This window comes from Meriones unguiculatus, chromosome 10 (genome assembly GCF_030254825.1).
Source record: "Meriones unguiculatus strain TT.TT164.6M chromosome 10, Bangor_MerUng_6.1, whole genome shotgun sequence".
NCBI lineage: Eukaryota > Metazoa > Chordata > Mammalia > Rodentia > Muridae > Meriones > Meriones unguiculatus.
The window spans coordinates 84,223,043-84,241,679 of NC_083358.1; the positions used below are offsets into that span (position 1 = coordinate 84,223,043).

General features: G+C 45.5%; 1 long non-coding RNA gene across 1 annotated transcript in view; it reads right to left on the minus strand.

Moving 5' to 3' along the window:
* LOC110559855 (uncharacterized) overlaps positions 1-6,159 on the minus strand; it is a 62,521-nt gene extending 56,362 nt beyond the window's left edge. The window contains exon 1 of the long non-coding RNA XR_009594713.1: positions 5,948-6,159. This is a non-coding gene — a long non-coding RNA (uncharacterized LOC110559855). The remainder of the gene's footprint in view (positions 1-5,947) is intronic.
* Positions 6,160-18,637: the final 12,478 nt, after the last annotated feature.

An 18,637-nucleotide genomic window follows, 5' to 3' on the forward strand; every position in this document is an offset into this window, starting at 1 on the left:
ATAGTCTATGAAAGCAGAGCAAGGATCACAATAGTAAGGGCTTCCCCAACGTCTGTGTCATTTAAATGAGACGCAGTGCATCCCAATTCTTCCATGTTTATCGGCTGCCGTAGGCTCGTGGTGTCTGATTAGTGCTGTCAGTGTCTAACCATCCTAGCTGCACAACCTCCATGTTTAACCTCACTTTTCCATGTACAAGTGATGGCCAGCCCTCCACGTGAAAAAACGGAGATGACGGCATTTAGACTAGCCGTCGTGAACTGTATGAATTAAAAGCAGCCAGCCCAATAAAACAGGGCCTGGTGTGTAATAAGCATTTTGTGAATATCATTGGTTTTGAATTATAAATCTGTGTGTGTGTACAGATGTGCCTGTGTGTGTGTATGAAAGAGAAAATTGATGTCAGTGTCTCCCCAGCTGACATCACTCACCGAGCCCAGAGCTCAGGGATTTGCCCAGTCAGACTGATCAGCAAGCCCCAGGAACCCTCCTGTCTCTGCTTTCCCATTGCTAGGATTGTAGGCACACCCACCATACTCAGCTAAACTTAGGTCCCTGCACAGCAAGCACTCCACTAACTGAGCCACAGAGCTTTCACCTCAGAGAGAAAAGTCTGATAACCTGTTCTGACTGGCTTGGACTTACTCTGAATCCAATCAAAAAGAGAAATAAATTTGAGTTTAGCCTTTCACTTGTACATACCAAGTGGGCTGGAAAGAAATACATCTGTTTATGCAGCCATATGTCTGAACAGGACTATCAATGGAGTATTTTCTTATTTTTATATATTCATATTTCCACCAAAATGTATGGTTGAAATGCATCATTTCAGATGCCTGGGGTTGTAAGCTATACACATGATATATGTTTTATCTTTTTCTTTGCTTTGCCGAGACAGAAACAAAGGAAGGGGCTCCACCGTCTCCTGGGGAAAGCTCCAAAGCCACCCCCTTAGCTTTGAGCAGTTTCTACCTCATCTGAGATAAACACTTCCTACCTGGCTCAGTTCTTCTAACACCTTCTAACGCTTGCATCACGTGCCTTGGATTGAAGCTGTGATATTAATTGCATCCCGCTATTGAAGCCTCCACCTTCTGCCCTGTCCCTTCTGTGAGTCTTTACCTCATTGTCCCTGTCCCTAGGCCAGGCTACTCCTGTCTCCAGGATCCAGCAGCTGGAATCTACTGCCTTCACTATCATATCACAATGGGACGGGGAGGGGGGGGGGCATTTAAAGAATGATCTTCCCCAAAACCCTTCCAGGAGACAGGCCTTGAATCAGAAAAGGGTACGGGGGAGGCGGGAGCTTCCTGACTATCAGTGAAACTGTTGTCTCTTACGTAACACAGACATGGATGGCTTGGGGAAGTGAGCACTGGGCTATGTGTACATGGATGTGGTTTGTGTCTCCCTTGGTAATGAGCTTGTGGCTACACTGTAGGATTGGGTTCTCAGGCTTACCACAGCCATTCTGTCCATTCCACACAGCAGTGGGGTCCCCTGTTGGCTCCATCTTAAAAGAAAATCAACCTTTTCCCATGATCCCTACTGCTGCCCTCATAGCCCAGCCATGCTAATCTCTTACCTGGAGCTAGCTGCTGGTTTCCTCTCTGATGCCTGAGCCCTGCCTTTCTCAAGCCTCGGTGTTGCAGCTCTTTATTGAATACCCTTGTGATTATTGTATATAAGAGGCCATAAAGCATAGATATTCAAAGTCAAGTGTGGTGGTGCAATGCTGGGATGCCTGCAATCCCAGCATTGGGAAGGCTGAGGCAGGGGGATTGTGGGTTGGAGGCCAGCTTGAACTGAACAGAAAAATCTTGTCTCAAAAGAAAATAACAAATAAACACAAAAGATAGTTAAAACTTAAAATCCATCTAAAAATGAATCTTCTTCATTTAATTACCCATGCTGTGATCTCAGGCAACATGTTTTCCATAAGAGACACTGGTTCTAGACAGGCAAGGATTTTAAAATAGTTACCAAAAGAGATGCTATTATGATTATGTCACACCAACAGTTTAGCCCAGTCCCTCCCACATACCAGAAAGTTTGGGAAGTATTATCGATTGTTTAAGCATTACCAAGTCTTTGCTCAGAACCTTTTTACTGGAACACAAACTGTGTGAAGTTTCAGAAATTCCTCCAATCAGGTTCAAAGAGTGTGGGAGTCAGAATCCATCTGGAGACAGATGACACAACACTTAAGAAGAAGAAGAGGAGGAGGAGGAGGAGGAGGAGGAGGAGGAGCAGGAGCAGGAGCAGGAGGAGGAGGAAGGAGCTTGCTGAAGGACTAATGTCTGTGCAGGGCTAGGGAAGGACAGGGTCACAGTTGCTAATAGGATCTAGAGGTATAAAGGGCAGGTGCATTTAACTGAACCCAAGAGAAACTGGCAGAGCAAATACCCATCATCAGGCTTTGCACAACCATCTTGGGCTGTCAGTGACTCTGCCTTACTCTCCTTCCATTGCTTCGAGAATGCTTCAAGCTCTGGGGTGAGGGCTCTTGGACAGTCCTCAGGTCAGCTCCGTGGATCAACCTGGATAAAGGTAGAGCATGATCTGGAAATGAAGACTTCTGAGCACAGGGAATCTGCACAATCTCCATGTGGGAGTGAACCTCTCTTGGCCTACAGGCATCCAGCTCTGTTTACACACCAGAGATGAGAATAACAAAAACCAGGCAGTGTGTCTTTGGGTTCACTGGCCTTAAGGAAAAGAATCAGATAACGCTCACTTTATCTGCTATGCTGATTTTATTCTACAGCCTTCTACTTTGTTGACAGATAACTATTCCTCCAGGCAGAAAGTCCTTTCCTGCGTCTCATGTAAATGATTCCCACTACAACGAAAATAAATTGCATCTTAACCGTTTCTCTACTGAGCATAAAAGAACTGGCTCACATATGCCATGAAATCACAACTACTGCATTTTTACTTTTGTAACTGCTCAGCACACTGCTTTCCATGTTCTCCTGTGATCACTCTTTCCGTTCCCAAGAAGTGCCTGTCGGATGTCCTGGTGTTCTCATAAGCATTGCTGGAACCCTGGTTTGAGGATCTCTGAAGCAGGCCTGGAAGATGTACAGCTTTCTTAGGAGGAGGCTGCAATCATTTCTTGACTTTGTTCTGGAACCCACCCAGCTTCTCCTGCTACATCTAGCATCTCTACAATTCACTCACACTGGTGATGAGGAAGGTTACCCTCTCATTGGTCTTAAAGTTGGTGTTCTAAGCCTTTCTTCGTGCCTGCTAGTAGGTCCTGAAAATGTCAGCCAAAGCCCAGTCTGTAGGAATGAGGTGAAGGCAGAAGGTGGCAAGTACCCAAGGATGCAGATTTATATTACTGTCCTCATAGCACAATCAAATACCTGACAAGAGAAACTTAAAGAAAGAAGGGTTTGTTTTGGCTCACAGTTTGAGGCTGCAGCCTGTCACAGCAGGAAAAGCATGGTGGGAGGAATATGAGGCAGCTGGTTATGCTGCATCCATGGGCAGAAAGGAGAGGGCAACGGGCAGTCGTGCTCAGTTCACCACCTTTGTCGTCGTCTTCTTCTTCTTCTCCTTCTTCTTCTTCTTCTTCTTCTTCTTCTTCTTCTTCTTCTTCTTCTTCTTCTTCTTCTTCTTTTCTTCTCTTTCTCCTTCATATTGTTATTATTCCTTTTCCTTTTCCTTCCTCCTTCTCCTTCTCCTTTCCCTTCTCCGATCCTTTTCTCTTCCCCTTTTCCTTCTTTCTGTAGACCAAGCTAGATTCAAACACACAGAGACCTGCCTCGGCCTCCGAGTGCTGGGATTAAGGGCGTGTGACAACACCGTCTGGCAACTTTCTTTTTATTCAGTCCAGGACTTCAGCCCACAGAAGGGAGCTGCCCACATTAAAAACGGGTCTTCCCACTGTGTGCGGTATTGAACACCTGTAATCCCAGCACTGGGGGAGGTAGAGGCAGAGGCAGACGCATCTCTGTAGTTCGAGGCCAGCCTGGTCTAGAAAGTGAGTCTAGGACAGCCAAGGCTACACAGAGAAACCCTGTCTCAAAAAAAAAAAAAAAATAAGATAAATAAAAATAAAAAGAATAGGTCTTCCCACCTCAGTTAACCCAATTTAGAAACGTCCTAACGGGCATGCCCAGAGATTTGTCTCCTGGATAATTCTCACTCATGTTGACAACAGTGTTAACCAAGACTCAAGCCACATTTTGATTCCTCCAGGCTAATATGAGTCCATGTGGACAGGAAGGACACTTACCTGCTCACCCTGTGTCCGTGGAGCATATCTTGGTCCCTGACACATAGCAGATACAAAATATTTGGTAGAATTAAATGAATGAAGGCACAGGGTAGGCCAGACAAGTTAAGAGACTGAAGATTTTGCTCTTCCGATGATAAAACTAAAGCCCAACATCATTTTAAACGTTAGTTGTGGGGCCAATGAGATGGCTCAGTAGACAAATGCAATTATCATGCAAGCTTGGTGTGGCGTTTTGAATGAAATGGCCCCCATAGACTCATATGTTTAAATACTTGGTCCTTAGTTGGCAAAACTGCGTGGAAAGAATTAAGAGGTATGTCACTATGCTGGGCTTTGAGGTTTCAAAAAGGCTCACCATTCCCAGTGTCTCTCTATGCCTAGTGCTTGTGTCTCAAGACATGAGCTCCCAGCTATGGCTTCATTACTATCTCTGTCTGCCTGCTGTCATTCTTCCCACCATGATGGTCATGGACTCCATCTGCCTGAAAATATGAGTGCCAAATTAAGCACGTCCTTTTATGAGTTGTCTTGATCAAGGTGCATAATCCAGCAATAGAAAAGTAACTGAGACACTTGATAACTGGAACCTATGTGAGGTAGAAAGAGGGAGCCAAGTCCACAAAATTGTCTTCTGGCTTCCAAATGCATGTCACAGTATATGCAATCATGCACATACACAATAATAGATAGATAGATAGATAGATAGATAGATAGATAGACGTTAGATAACTTATAGATGATAGATGTTAGATAGATAACAGATACAGATGACAGATGTTAGATAACAGATATAGATGATAGATAACAGATATAGATGGTAGAGAGATAGAGAGACAGACAGACAGATTTAAATGTGGGTGGTGAGCAAGGCTTCAAGCTCATCGTTTTGTGGCCCATCTAAAATGATGCCTTCCTTCATCAAGCCACCTTGTTCTGCCTTTGTTGTTCACTTGTTCAAGTTCAACCCTCCAGCAATATGTCTGGACCCTCAGGGGCTGTCATGATCCAGAGCCCTTCTTCCCACAGTTAATTAGCTGTTTGCACTGTCCCTCTTTGTCAAGCACCCTTCCCTTTCTGATCTTAACATCTGCAGCAACTTTGAGGGGTTCTGGCTGTATTCCAGAGACTTCTTTGAATAAACTCTAATTGTGGTGTAGGAAATAATGATGGCCCCTGAGTCACCATCTGGTCTCTATAGTGCCATGGTATGGGCGAGTATGGGCTAGGTGGATGCTGGTTTGAGGCTGCCCTGCTATCAGTCTATGACCTGACTCTTACATATAAACTCAGTTCCCCTTTCTATACTCCTTCCTACTCCTATGGGTACTGGGTGACCGTGAGCTAAAAGTGCCAGGTGAGGACTGTGCCTTGTTTGGTGGCCTCTCACCTTTACCCTCCAAATCTAGTGATTCCTTATCCTGGCTGTCTCCCCTCACCACGGGCTGATCGGCTCTGGGCATTCTGTTCTTTCTGGCAGTCACAGACCAAGCAAAGCACTGGGTGAAAGGCACATATTGTTTATGAAATCCCTTTTGTCTGATTTCAGGTCTCAGTTTTACAAAGCCTAGACTCAGGACAATAGCACAAGTGTGATCTGAAAGCAGTTCCACTCTTTACTCAACTACGGACGTCATTACAGAGAATAAAATTGGATAGGAAAGCTTAAACATTTACTTAATACTAAAAATAGGAACTTACCATTTTCTTTCCTGTCGCCTTCACTCGGATCAGTTTGTCTCTCTATCCCCTGGGAAAGCTCTCCTAGCCCTGGTCTCCACTGTGACTCTTGCTCCATTAGTCCCTTCTCCACAACCGCCGAGATCTTACTATATAGTGTGACTTGGCACCTCACTCGGCAGCCGTTTTCCTCTTTTCAGGGGAAAGAGGTTGTGCAGTTAAAGAGTTCTTTCTTAAAGAGCCAGGAGAAATGAAGACATGAAGACACACAGAAATAAATAATCCACAGTGCCGTTTACTTCTCTCATTGTTACAACAAAACATCTGACAAAAGCAACTCAAGGAAAGAAGGATTTTTGGGGGGGCTTGCAGTTTGTGGGTACAGTCCTTCATGGTGGTGAAGAAACAGTGACAGGAGTGTGAGGCAGTGACATCACAGTGACAGGGGTGTGAGGCAGTGACATCACAGTGACAGGGGTGTGAGGCAGTGACATCACAGTGACAGGGGTGTGAGGCAGTGACATCACAGTGACAGGAGTATGAGGCAGTGACATCACAGTGACTGGGGTGAGAGGCAGTGACATCATAGTGCCGGAGCATGAAGCAGTGACATCACAGTGGCAGGAGCGTGAGGCAGTGTGAGGAAACAGCGATGAGTGCTGCTGTCACCTCTGTGTTTATGTTCAGTCTGAGATTCCCCACCCCAGCTCACCGCACAGAGCTAGCCGCCTTACATTCAGGGTGGGTCTCCGTTTCTAAGTAAATCCTTTTGGGAACACTCTCAGAAGCATGCCTAGAGGCATCTTTCCATGGCATCCTAAATCCTGCCCAGTCAACAATGATGATTAATCACCACTCCCACTCTCAAACACCAAGATTTAAGGCTGTGATGAGCCTCATTATTTCCTTGCAGCAACATGTCTTCAAGCAATCTTAGTTGTAAAGGAGAGATGCGCTCGCTGCTCCTCCAGAGGACCCAGTTCAACACACAGCAGCCACATGATAGCTCACCAACATCTGTAACCCCGATTTCAGAAGATCTGACAGCCTCTTCTGGCCCCTGTGGACACCAGGCTCATGCAGTACACAGGCAAACACACAGGCAAAGCAGCCATACATTCAAAGTAATACACATTTTCTTTTAAAAAACCTCACTCAACCTGGGAATAGCCTGCTAGCCAGCAAAAACTCTACAAGGGAGCAGCTCAGAAACAGGGCTGTGATGAGCCAAAGCTGGTGGGATTTATCAGGCAGAGCAGGGAAGGCTGTGTTTATATTGCCTGTCTGGAGAGCAAGTACCTGTCCGTCCATTCATCTTTTCAGCCAGCTCAGAAGTGCTGTGAATCTCTCAGTCCAGGACTAACGCAGAAGAGATATACATGAGGGAACCCCAGCCTTTGGGTTCAGGGAGCCCTCCTCCAGGAGGGGAGACACTCCTGTGATGACCTCATCCATAACACACAATTTGGTTTCCTCGTCGTTTGGTTGCTGGGAGTGGAGCTGCCAGGACAGAATAACTGTGAAATGAGCTATGGAAGATGCAGTTGTAGAGGCTTCCCAGAGGAAGCTTCATGTGATCTGGGTCCTAAACAGAAAGCAGATCCTGGTACAGTCGATCATGCATGTAACCCTAGTGCTGAGGATGAGGCAGGAGGATCCCGAGTTTGAGGCCATCTTAGGCTAGCTATGGAATTGAGGTCACCCTCATCTATGGAGCAAGATCCGCTCCCAAAACACACTTTAAAAAAAATAAATAAATAATTTTAAAAATTAAATAACAAGAATGAAAAAGACCAAAGAAGGGGTGGGGAGCTCCCTTCTCTGGGGACAAAGCTCTGGCCTGAGTGGAAATGCATGCTCTACATCTCAGTCACACGTCCTTTCCTCCTGTCTCTGCCTGAAAGGGACATGGTTACAGTCTCCAGGCCCTCTCCTCTCAGGCTCTCCCTCCACAACCAACCCAGCTCTGCCCAAATGTGCCTGAGCCTCAGAGGTGGCTGAGTGAATCCAGATGGTGTAGAAAGCTCCGTTCCCGGAAGGGGGCCCAGCAGCTGCTGAGGGATATTGCCTTGTTTTGTCATCACAGTGAGTAACTGGAGGCGGACTGTGGTTCAGGTTTCCATCTAAACGTGGGGGTAGAAGGGAGGGAGGGGGGAAGCGCTGACTAGAGAAATGCAGACCCGGGAGAAGTGGTCACGTGTTGTGCCCTCCCTCATATTTACCTTGCGGTTGTTAGCCAGGCCTTCCCACGCACACAAACCATCTCCCTAAATGGACATTTCTTCACCCATCGCTTTAACTTGTGACAGAAGGAACTTAGGTTGGCCACGAGAGATTTGTTTTCCTGCTCCTCAAAGTCACACTCCTGTCAGGGTGTGGGTCTTGACATAACTCCATCCAACCACAAGGACATTGGCGCGGAGGAGGCTTTATTCTTCCCTCCTGCCAAGTTTTATCTCCTTATCCGTCCTTTGAATAGGCCACCCTGGCCCCACAGTTTCTGCAATGTTCTGTCCCCCACCCACCCTGTGATTTATAGGTCTATTTTGCCTCAAAGAGCCAAAACAGAGAAGGACATTAAATTGTCATGCCAAGACACAGGCCATACTTGAGACTCGAAGGACCTCAGGACCTAGCTCTGGCAGTCTCTGCTCTTGTAACCTCAAGCAAATGACTGGGTTTTCTTCCAGATTCTCTCCCTGGAAACTGCCAAGGTTCTCTTCATGCCTGCATCCCCTATCACGCCCATCAATCAGGTCTGCCCACCATGACCCAAACTAAGCTTTTATCAGCCTAAGACACAGAGCCAATAACCTCTAAATATTAGAATTCAAGCTTAGGGACTATGAAATCAGAACAATTATACCAAACTGTAAATACAAAATGAGGCATCCCCCACAATTTGTAAAGTATAAAATAGAGTAAAAACATACGTTTCAAAGTTGGAATGACCCTATTACAGTTTGGTGGGAATCTAGAAATGCATGGTTCTGTTAAATCAGAAGGTTTGGAGGAAAGGATTTGTGACAAAAACTAAGCCTTCTCACTGGCAGGGTTTCAGTCATCATCAGCCCTGTTGAGATTCTCACTCAGGGCTTTTTCTCCTTGTTTTCTGCCTGGTAGGTTTGTTGCCAGGAATGAGAGCTCTAAATCGGACCTGCTCAACCTCTACATCCCTGACGTGTTGGTCGACAAGCATACCCAGGAGCACTCATGCATCCATATTGGTGACATCTGGAAGCTAGGTAAGTCTTTGTTTGGTGGGGAGGAGGGGACATGATAGAACGTATCTCTTGCCCTTTACCCATCAGCTGCCAACAGCACCCTACCTTGGGCTGTAACAGCCGGGATATTTGACATTTTTTTCTCTTGCATCTTTGTTATGAACATTCTTGATAATTTAAATGTACGAGCCTGGGTCCCTTAAGCACAGTCCTGCCTGAGATGGATTTTTTTTTCTGACACAGATTTGAAGCACATGCTGTGTGAAATTCGCTCAATCGCCGAACTGTATCCTCAGCCCATGTGTTGATGTTAGCTGCTACGAAGTTGTAATGAGGTGTGTGGGGCATGTATGTGTCTCATAGTATTTCAATGTAGTTAAAATATCTTTTATAATATAACATCTCTGTCTAGCCATCAATCTGTCTATGGTGAGAGCTTTCAAAGTCTCTTCTAGCTTTATTGAAATGGATGGTCCATTATTAACTATAGTCACACTACTGTACAAGAAATAACACATCAGAATCTCTTGCTCCCCTTGCAACTTAACACCCATTGTTTGGCTTCCCGACCATTCTCACTCTACTGTCCCAGGCCTCTGGTTGCCACCATTCTATTCCTACCTGCTGTGAGATGGTTCTGTGTGTGTGTGTGTGTGTGTGTGTATGTGTATGTGTGTGTGTGTGTGAGAGAGAGAGAGAGAGAGAGAGAGAGAGGCTGGCTTGTTATCTCTGAGATTCCACAAACGATTGAGATCATGTGGAATTTGTCTTTCTGCAACTGACTTATATAGTCCAGTGTTCTCCAGCTCCATCTGTATTGTTGCAAATACCACAATTTCTTTTTACAGCTGAATGGTGTTCTGTGGTGTATGCTTATTATATTTCTGTTATCCATTCATTAACTAGTGGACACTTTGGCTGTTTCCTTTTCTCTTTGTTATGAATAATGCAACAAACATGGAAGCTGCCTCTTCAACACACTGGCCTTCAACTTCCTTCAGATATAAAAAGAGGAGTGGGATTTCTGGATCATACAAGAACTTTATTTTTATTCACTTGTTTCTTGGGATCTGTAATGTCATTTTCCATCTCTGTACAAATTCACACGCACACACGCACACACTCAGAGTCATGCCTGTGTGCACAGTTTGCAAGGATTCCCATTTCTCCACCTCCCGCCGGCGCCTAGTATCTTGGATCTTTTGGACCACTATCGTTCTTGCTTGGTGGCAGGGGTTTGCAATATCTCCTTATGGTTTTGATTTACGTTTTCCTGAGGTTTGTTGATGTTGAACGCTTTTCTAAATGGCCCATTAGTCATTTGTGTCTCTTCTTTGGAGCAATGCCTATGTAGCTGTACTGCCCACCTTTCAGCTGGGTGGCTTGGTTTACTTTACTAAGGCTCTGGAGTGTCTTCTTTCTCCCGGGTGCTGACCTCTTGTCTTCTACTCTGTCTGTAGTCTCTTCACTCAGGTAACTGTCCACTTTGTTGAGAAACAGGGTTGTAAGTTAACATAGCCTGATTTATGCTACCTTTGTTTCATTTATCTTGAGGAATATTTCCAAAACGTGGCCCTTTCTGTGAAGGCTTTCCTCTATTTTTCCTTCTGACAGTTTGAGATTGTACGTTTAAGTTTTCAATCCATTTGATTTCAAATCATCTTTTTGTTGTTGTTATTGTTGAGTGGAGGTCTTACTATATGGTCCATGGTGGCCTCAAATTCACAGCTCTGCTCCCTCAGCCTCCTGAGGAGCTGAGATTACAGGCTTGTCGGCTACTTTTTAAAGTGACTGTTCTGCAAACACCTGAGAGTAGTTAAGTGGGGTTCATCGGAGAAGGAACTTTCCATGGGTGTCTCATGCGTCCAGCGTGTTTCGAATGGGCCCTTTCACATAGCAGCTAGCGCTCAGTGAAGCACATACTGAATTCCAGCATCCAAAACAGGATCTCTGAAGCTCCGAAACCCTGAAGACAGTAAAGAACTTCTTGTCAAATCCCCACAACTACTGGATTAAGAAAAGACTCCCACCGGTATTACAGACAGATATGAAAAGAGAAAAATACACAGGGGGACAAATTTAAAAATCGGTAACTATTTTGATTAAAATCTCTCTTTGCTGTCTTCTAACTGAATGGCCGGGACTTTTCATAAGCAATAGAAAATAGAGATTACGGGACTATTGGGATTAATCATATGGGAACTGATAAGTGCTGTAAAAAAAAAATGTAGTTCAATCACTGACATGTCCCAGGAGCGTCATCATTGAATCATGTAAAGAACCTGACTCCCTCTTAAGTCAAGTGGGATAGCCACCACAGAGGCTGTGCAAAGGCAGTGTTCTCTTTCCCATAACATCAGCGATGACACAGGGAGAGAGAGCATGTTAGACCGGGGGGACCACTGCTGATACTCCAGGGAGGGGACAGTCAGACAGTGGAGCACATCTCCAGAGGCCTGGCCTGCCTCCAGGGACTTTGGAATCGTGTGGTTTGCCTCAAACTCTGGAAAGAGGGAAAAAGTCCCTGTGCCTAATTTAGTTGCTCCCTCAAAATTAAACCAAAATGAGTCATGTGGGATGGAGAAACCACCAGAGCCAGACGTCCATTGGAGGATCACGATAAAGACCCAAAGCTGAAGATGTGGGCACTCGAGGCACCTGGGTGGCCACTGTGTCCATTGTAATGAGTCACTGGGAGATGTGCCGAGGGCAGGCTCGTGCGCATGCCCACGTGTAATGAAGGAATGCCTTGTGTGTGCTTGTGCCTCCTCCTTGGTCAGTTTGCCAGCTGCTGTTCAACATCGTCCAAGAAGACTAGTAATATATACAATGGTGTTATTAGAGGGTGTGCCTGGTTCTGTTCAACGCTGCAGAAATGCCTGAGTTTTGAGTTGGGTTGGCGATGTGGATCAGCTGAGAAACTGCTGGCCTAGCACGCAAGAGGCCCTGGATTAAGTCCCCAGCATTGAATAAACCAAGAGTGATGGCATGAGCCTGTCATCAGAGTACTCAGGAGGTGAGGGCATGAGAATCAAGGTTCAAGGTCATTTTTTACTAGGTTGTGTGCTATGCTGCCTCAAGAGAGGGAGGGGAAGGGAAGGAAAAGGTGAGGGAAGGGAAGGAAAAGGTGAGGGAAGGGAAGGAAAAGGTGAGGGAAGGGAAGGAAAAGGTGAGGGAAGGGAAGGAAAAGGTGAGGGAAGGGAAGGAAAAGGTGAGGGAAGGGAAGGGAAGGGAAGGGAAGGGAAGGGAAGGGAAGGGAAGGGAAGGGAAGGGAAGGGAAGGGAAGGGAAGGGAAGGGAAGGGAAGGGAAGGGAAGGGAAGGGAAGGGAAGGGAAGGGAAGGGAAGGGAAGGGGAGAAGAGGGAGGGAAAAGAGGGGAGGGGAGGGGAAGGGAGGGAAGGGAGAGGAGGAGAGAGGAAGAAAGGGGGCAGAGGGGAAAGAGGGAAAAACAGGGAAGGTGAAGGAAGGAAAGGGGGAGAAGAAAGGAAGGGAGCAGGAGCTAAGAACAGAGAAGAGAAGGGGAAGGGAGAGGGACAAAGATGGGAGAGGAATACAAGAGAAACTTTGTTTTCACTAACATGAGCACTGGTTAGATTATTCATTTTAAAATAATCTCTGCAGGTGATGAAGTTTACATTCAAGTGGTAGAGTACTATGAAAGCCCTTCTCCTCCTCATTCCATCCCTGTCCCTATTATAGCCATGTTCCCATTTCAGTTCTTCTGCCGGCAGCAGCAAAATAGCAAGCAATGTGGCATGAGTCTTTCCTCTATGACCTTTTGACAATATTTTCTGCCTCCTGATTGTGTGCATTAACTCATCTCTTCTCACCTTTGTTGTCTCAGGCTATGTCCCTTACTCTGTAAATGAGAAATTCATTGTTCTGTGTGTGTGTGTGTGTGTGTGTGTGTGTGTATGTTTGTTACTACTGGGGTTAATTCAAGAGCCTTCCATATTCTATGTAAATATTGTCCTTGAAATTTTTTTTTTTTTGAGAGGACAACCAGAACATGCTTTTCTTGGGAGTAGGGAAACAGCTCCGTTGGTAAAATGCTTGCCTTGAAGGTAGGAGTATCGAAGTTCAGACCCCTGTATTTCATACAAACAGATGGCCATGGTGACACGCACTTGTCATCCCAACAGTGGATATGTGGCAGGTAGAGACAAGTGGGCCCTTGGTGCTCACTGCCCAGCTGGCCTACTTGGTGAGGGTCCAGACCAATGCTCTTTAATTGAGGAAATGGACTAAGGCCTCTCTGAACCCTTGAGGAGGAAGTCATGACAATGCTGGGGAAAACTGGAGCCCCCTATACCGCTCTTAATGATTAAGTATGATTAGGAATTCGTGTGCCTGTGAGGCTGTGTTAAGAGCAGTGGGTAGAGTTGGGAATTCGCCCCTTTCCATCTGGCTGGGGCCACTGAGGACACTTTGTGGCAGAGACATGCCGCAGAAACTCTAGCTTTGAGATGTAAGTGTATTGTTCATGGCCTATGTGCCTGTTGGGTGGTTTATTGTGGCATGTGAACAAACCAGAACCATACTGCAAAGGTACTTCCTGTGCTCCTGAGAGCTCAGGTGACTTCTGAAGATGTTCCTTCCCCATTAGATGCAGTCTCAGGTTCTGGGTGGGGCATTCTGGGGTTCTGTGTGGGGTCCTCAAAGCCATCCCTATCCTCTGTTGACTCCCTGGGCCTTTGTGCCTGGATATTTTTTTAAACAATAAAGCAATTTCCACCAAGATGGCTGCTAAGACATTAATGAGAGCACCATAACGCCTTATCATTTTAACGTATGGCAGTTTGAATCTAAATGTTTCCCCATAGGCTCATGTCTTGAATACTTGTTCCCCAGCTGGTAGGGCTATTTTAGGAAGCTGTGGAACTTTTTTTCTTTTTTAATTTATTACAATTTATTCACTTTGTATCCCAGCTGTAGCCCCCTTCCTCATGCCCTCCCAATCCTGCCCTCCCTCCCTCTTCTCCTCCCATGCCCCTTCCCCAGTCCATTGATAGGGGAGGTCCTCCTTCCCTCTGACCCTAGCCTATCAGGTCTCATCTAGACTGGCTGCATTGTCTTCCTTTGTGGCCTGGTAAGGCTGCTCCCTACTCAGAGGAAAGTGATAGAAGAGCCAGCCACTGAGTTCATATCAGAGACAGTCCCTGTTCACATACCCACTTGGACACTGAGCTGCCATGGGCTACATCTGAGCAGGGGTCTTAGGTTACCTCCATGCATGATCCTTGGTTGGAGTATCAGTCTCAGATAAGACCCCCCTGGGCCCAGATTTTTTTGGTTCTGTTGCTCTCTTCGTGGTGTTCCTGTCTCCCCACCACCACCCCCATGTCTTTCTATGTTTCCCTTCTTTCGCAAGATTCCCTGCACTCTGCCCAAAGTTTGGCTATGAGTTTCAGCATTTGCTGGGTAGAGCTTTTCAGAGGCACGGTCTAGCTAGGGAAGTGAGACCCTAGAAATGGGCCTTTGGTGTTATATTCAATGCCTATCCTTGGTTCTCTCTGGCCTGTGGTAATGTGGACAGCCCCAGCAGTCACACACTGCTGAAATTCTGAACGGAGCTGCTCTGACTCACCTCCCCTCATGGTCTCAAACCATGATCTTCCTTAAACTGTTCTCGTCAGGCATCTCTTACTAGTCCTCCAGTACCCCTGCAGGTGTGTGAGTAACACTACAAGAATTTCAAGCAACTTGACTGACTATGAAGAAAAGGATAGACTGTAGTAGCATGAGAGAAAACTGGGGCCAGAAATGCGTGCACTTTCTATCACAGTACGTGTTTGGATTTAAGTGTATTCAATGTGGTAAGGTAGGAGCCTGCTGGTCCAAAAGGTCCTCCTTGTCACAACTGTCAAAAGACTGGGTGTTGCCTTGACCTACATGCACACACACATACACACACATACGCATACATACATACACACACCAACACACAGACACATACATATACACACATCACACACACACACACAAAACAAACACCTCTCACTTCCTGATTTCAATGCAACAGGAGCACAGACAGAATCATTTTCAAATCAAAGGCACACATCCCAAATCTTCCTTCTCAGGTGTTGTGAGTAGTGCCAGGCTAGAAACCGACTCAGAAACAGTATTTCCTGAGGGGTTAGTTAAGAAGAAATCTTTGGGGTAGGGGAGAGTTCTCACTCGGCTAAACATACGTCACTATTTTCCAAGCTAATGAAAACAGGGAGGAAAGCAAGTAAGACAATGTTTACAAACAGCCTATCCTGCTTTTTGCTTCCAGCCTTCCCAAACTCGAGCCACAGGTACTGAAGAAAGCAGCCCTAGCAGAAGGGACGTAGGAACAGTTTATCTCCCACTGCAGGGTGCCTGGCCTACCTGCATAGCAGCTCATGTCTCTGCTATAATTCTGGGTGCAACTGAGGGACCACAGATGACAAGATGGGTAAAGACACAGAGAGACGATAATCCTAGCTGCAGACGGGAAATGCTAGAGCCCTGGGAGGGGACAGTGATGGGTTCCTAGAATCGCATGTTCGCAGGCTGGAATGGGTGTCAGTGTTCCATTCTCACTTCCCCTAGCTGGGGTCTGGGTTCCCTCAGCAACATTCAAGCTTTAAGCCAGAGCTGGAATGGCTTTCATGACAGGAAGAGCTGACCTGTAGAGGAAACCTGTTCTGAGTGGAGGGAGGCCTTACTAGCCCTGAGCCCTGCTGCCTTCTTAACTTCAGCTGCCTGATGGGAAATGGCCTTCTGCAGCCACATGGAACAGGTTCCTGCCTGGCTGAAGCACCCCAGAGCATGTGGGTATGCCAGGATGCAGGTCAGAACCCCCATCTGTCCTGGACTTCTGTCCTGGGGTCCATTTGGTTCACCTCTGGATCACTGACTTTCACTATCAACTCGATTAGACTATAAAACAACCAGGCTATTGGTAAGGCACAGCTGTGGGTGCATCTGCGATGGCATTTCCAGAGAGCATTGACTGAGAGGGAGGACCCCCCCATGAATATGGGCAGTACTGTCCCATGGGCTGGAGTGGAGAAGGAAAAAACCAGCCAAGCACCTCATTACTGTCTCTCTGCTCCCTGCTCTACCCAGATGCAAACAAGTTCCCCACCAACACTGCCACCACCACCGTTAGGAGCTGTTCCTGCCGGTATGTTCCCACCATAATAAACCATATCCCCTTACACTATAAGGCAAAATGACCCTTTTCTCCCTTAAGATCCTCAAGAAAGCTTGTTATTATATTAACTCCCAAAGTGCCAGGACAGAGCTCAAGGAACACTAGGCACTAAAAATATTTGCTTTCAAGTACTTTGAATAAATTAATGAAAGAGGGACAGTCAATCACACACCCATGTGTGCGCGCACACACGCGCACACGCGCACACACACACACACACACACACACACACGCACGCAGAGTGGGCGAGCTAGTCAGATTATCTAATCTTTATCTCTTAAAAACATAAATATTCAATTACACAATCTTTCTTTCTTTCAACACTGAATAATTCTTACAATGTTTTGACCTGATCTAAGCTTGTTTCCCAAAACTAAAAGCTTCTACTATTTTATTTAAAACTCACCTGTGATGTTTTGGGGGATATCCCAGACCCTGGTTCTTATATTTAGATAACGTAATATTTTTGTGGCTTGAATCTGACATATTCCCACAAGCTCATGTGCTAGAGTCCCCACCCCCAGCTGGTGATGTTGTTTTAGGAGGCAGTGCTTCCTGGAGGATGAGCCATGGCTGGGAGTGAGTCTTTGGAGATTGCACCTGGTCGCTGGTTCCTTCTCCATCTCTGCTTCTTTGTTGCCAGGAGGTGAGCACCCTTGTCATGAGTGTCCACTGTCCTGATATTCTGCTTTGCCTCCGACTTGGAGCAATGGATCCAGTCTTAGACTGAAAGCTCAGAAATGATGAGCCATGCTGTGTGGTCCGTAAGAAAACTCACTAAGTAAAAAGACACAAGTGACTGAAAAGCTAAAGGAAGTAAATAGTAACGAGAGGTGACAATATAAAAAAAAAGCCAGACTCCAGAACATAAAATATCAGCAGAGATAAGAGTTTCTAACAATAACAAGAGGGTGGAATTAACAAAAAGACAAAGAAATCATAACCTTTATAGTGCCAGTAACTTTCCTTCAAAATAAAGGGGAAATTGAATATGTTCAGAATTGCAAGAAATGTTAACAAATATAAATTTAAAGCTAGATAAGTTGCCATCTCCTCTCAGTGACTGAAAAAAAAATCTCATCAGAAAGAAAATCACTAAAGGTATTGACTTAGAGGATAATCACCCAGCCTGACGTAGTTGATATAATATAGAACATTTTCCTAATAAAGAGACAAAAATAGCAGAATTCTTCGCAAATGCATATGGAACAGACTGTGAGTAGCAAAGCAAGTTTCAACACATTTAGATGTATCTAAAGTATATCCCCTGGATAAAATGAAATCAAACAGAAAATTGGTAACAAAGATAACTGGAAAATCCACAAAAACTTAAAAGACAAATTTTATATTTTCAAGTAATCCATAGATCATAAAGGAAGTCACAAGGAGAATTAAAATGTATTTTGAAATGAGTAAACGTTAAAATATATCATTTGCACCAAACTATAAGCTAAATATGCAAAAGTCCTTATTGATTAAGTAAATGATGGAATAAAGAAATAAATGAAGAAGAAAAAATAAAGGAATTCTAAATAATTTGTGTAGTCTCTGCCCTCACGGAAAGAAAGTATACCACTGGATTCATTAAAAGTGGAGACTAAGCTGGGCAGTGAGGATGCACACTAATCCCAGCACTCAGGGAGGCAGAGATAGGCTGATCTCTGTGAGTTCGAGGGCAGCCTGGTCTACAAAGTGAGTCCAGGACAGCCAAGGATACACAGAGAAACCCTGTCTCGGGGGGTGGGGAGGTGGGGAGAGTGAAGACTGCTCACAATAATTTCCTTCCGCCATTGATAGTGGGACAGAGTAACAGCGAAGAACTGAGACCAGTGACCAAGATTCACCCCACCAGTGACAGGTGTTGATTCCCTATTCGTGACATGCTGAAAACAGTGCCTTGCCCCTGTGTTCTTCCTAAAACCCTATAATCCCAGCTTAACCACGAGGAAAGGCATTAGATATACCCCACTTGGAAAGTAATTGAAAAATCACAATCATCTAAACAGGCAAAGCCCAAAAGGTGTTAGGGACATTAGGTAAAAACTTGGGAAATCTTGATAAAGTAGAGATTTCAGTAAATATCTTTTTCTAACTATGGTGGAGAAAAGGAACAATGTGGGAAAGATAAGAGCAGTGAAACTGAAAGCAGGCTCATTGAAAAGACATAAACCTCTAGTCAGACTACAGATAAAAACAGAGCTGACACAAGGGCAATTGTCATGTATGAGAGAGGAGAGTCAGTCGTTAGGAGTCTGCAGTGAGGGCTAGCTGGGTGGCTCAGTGGTTAAAGATGTCTGTCCCTGAG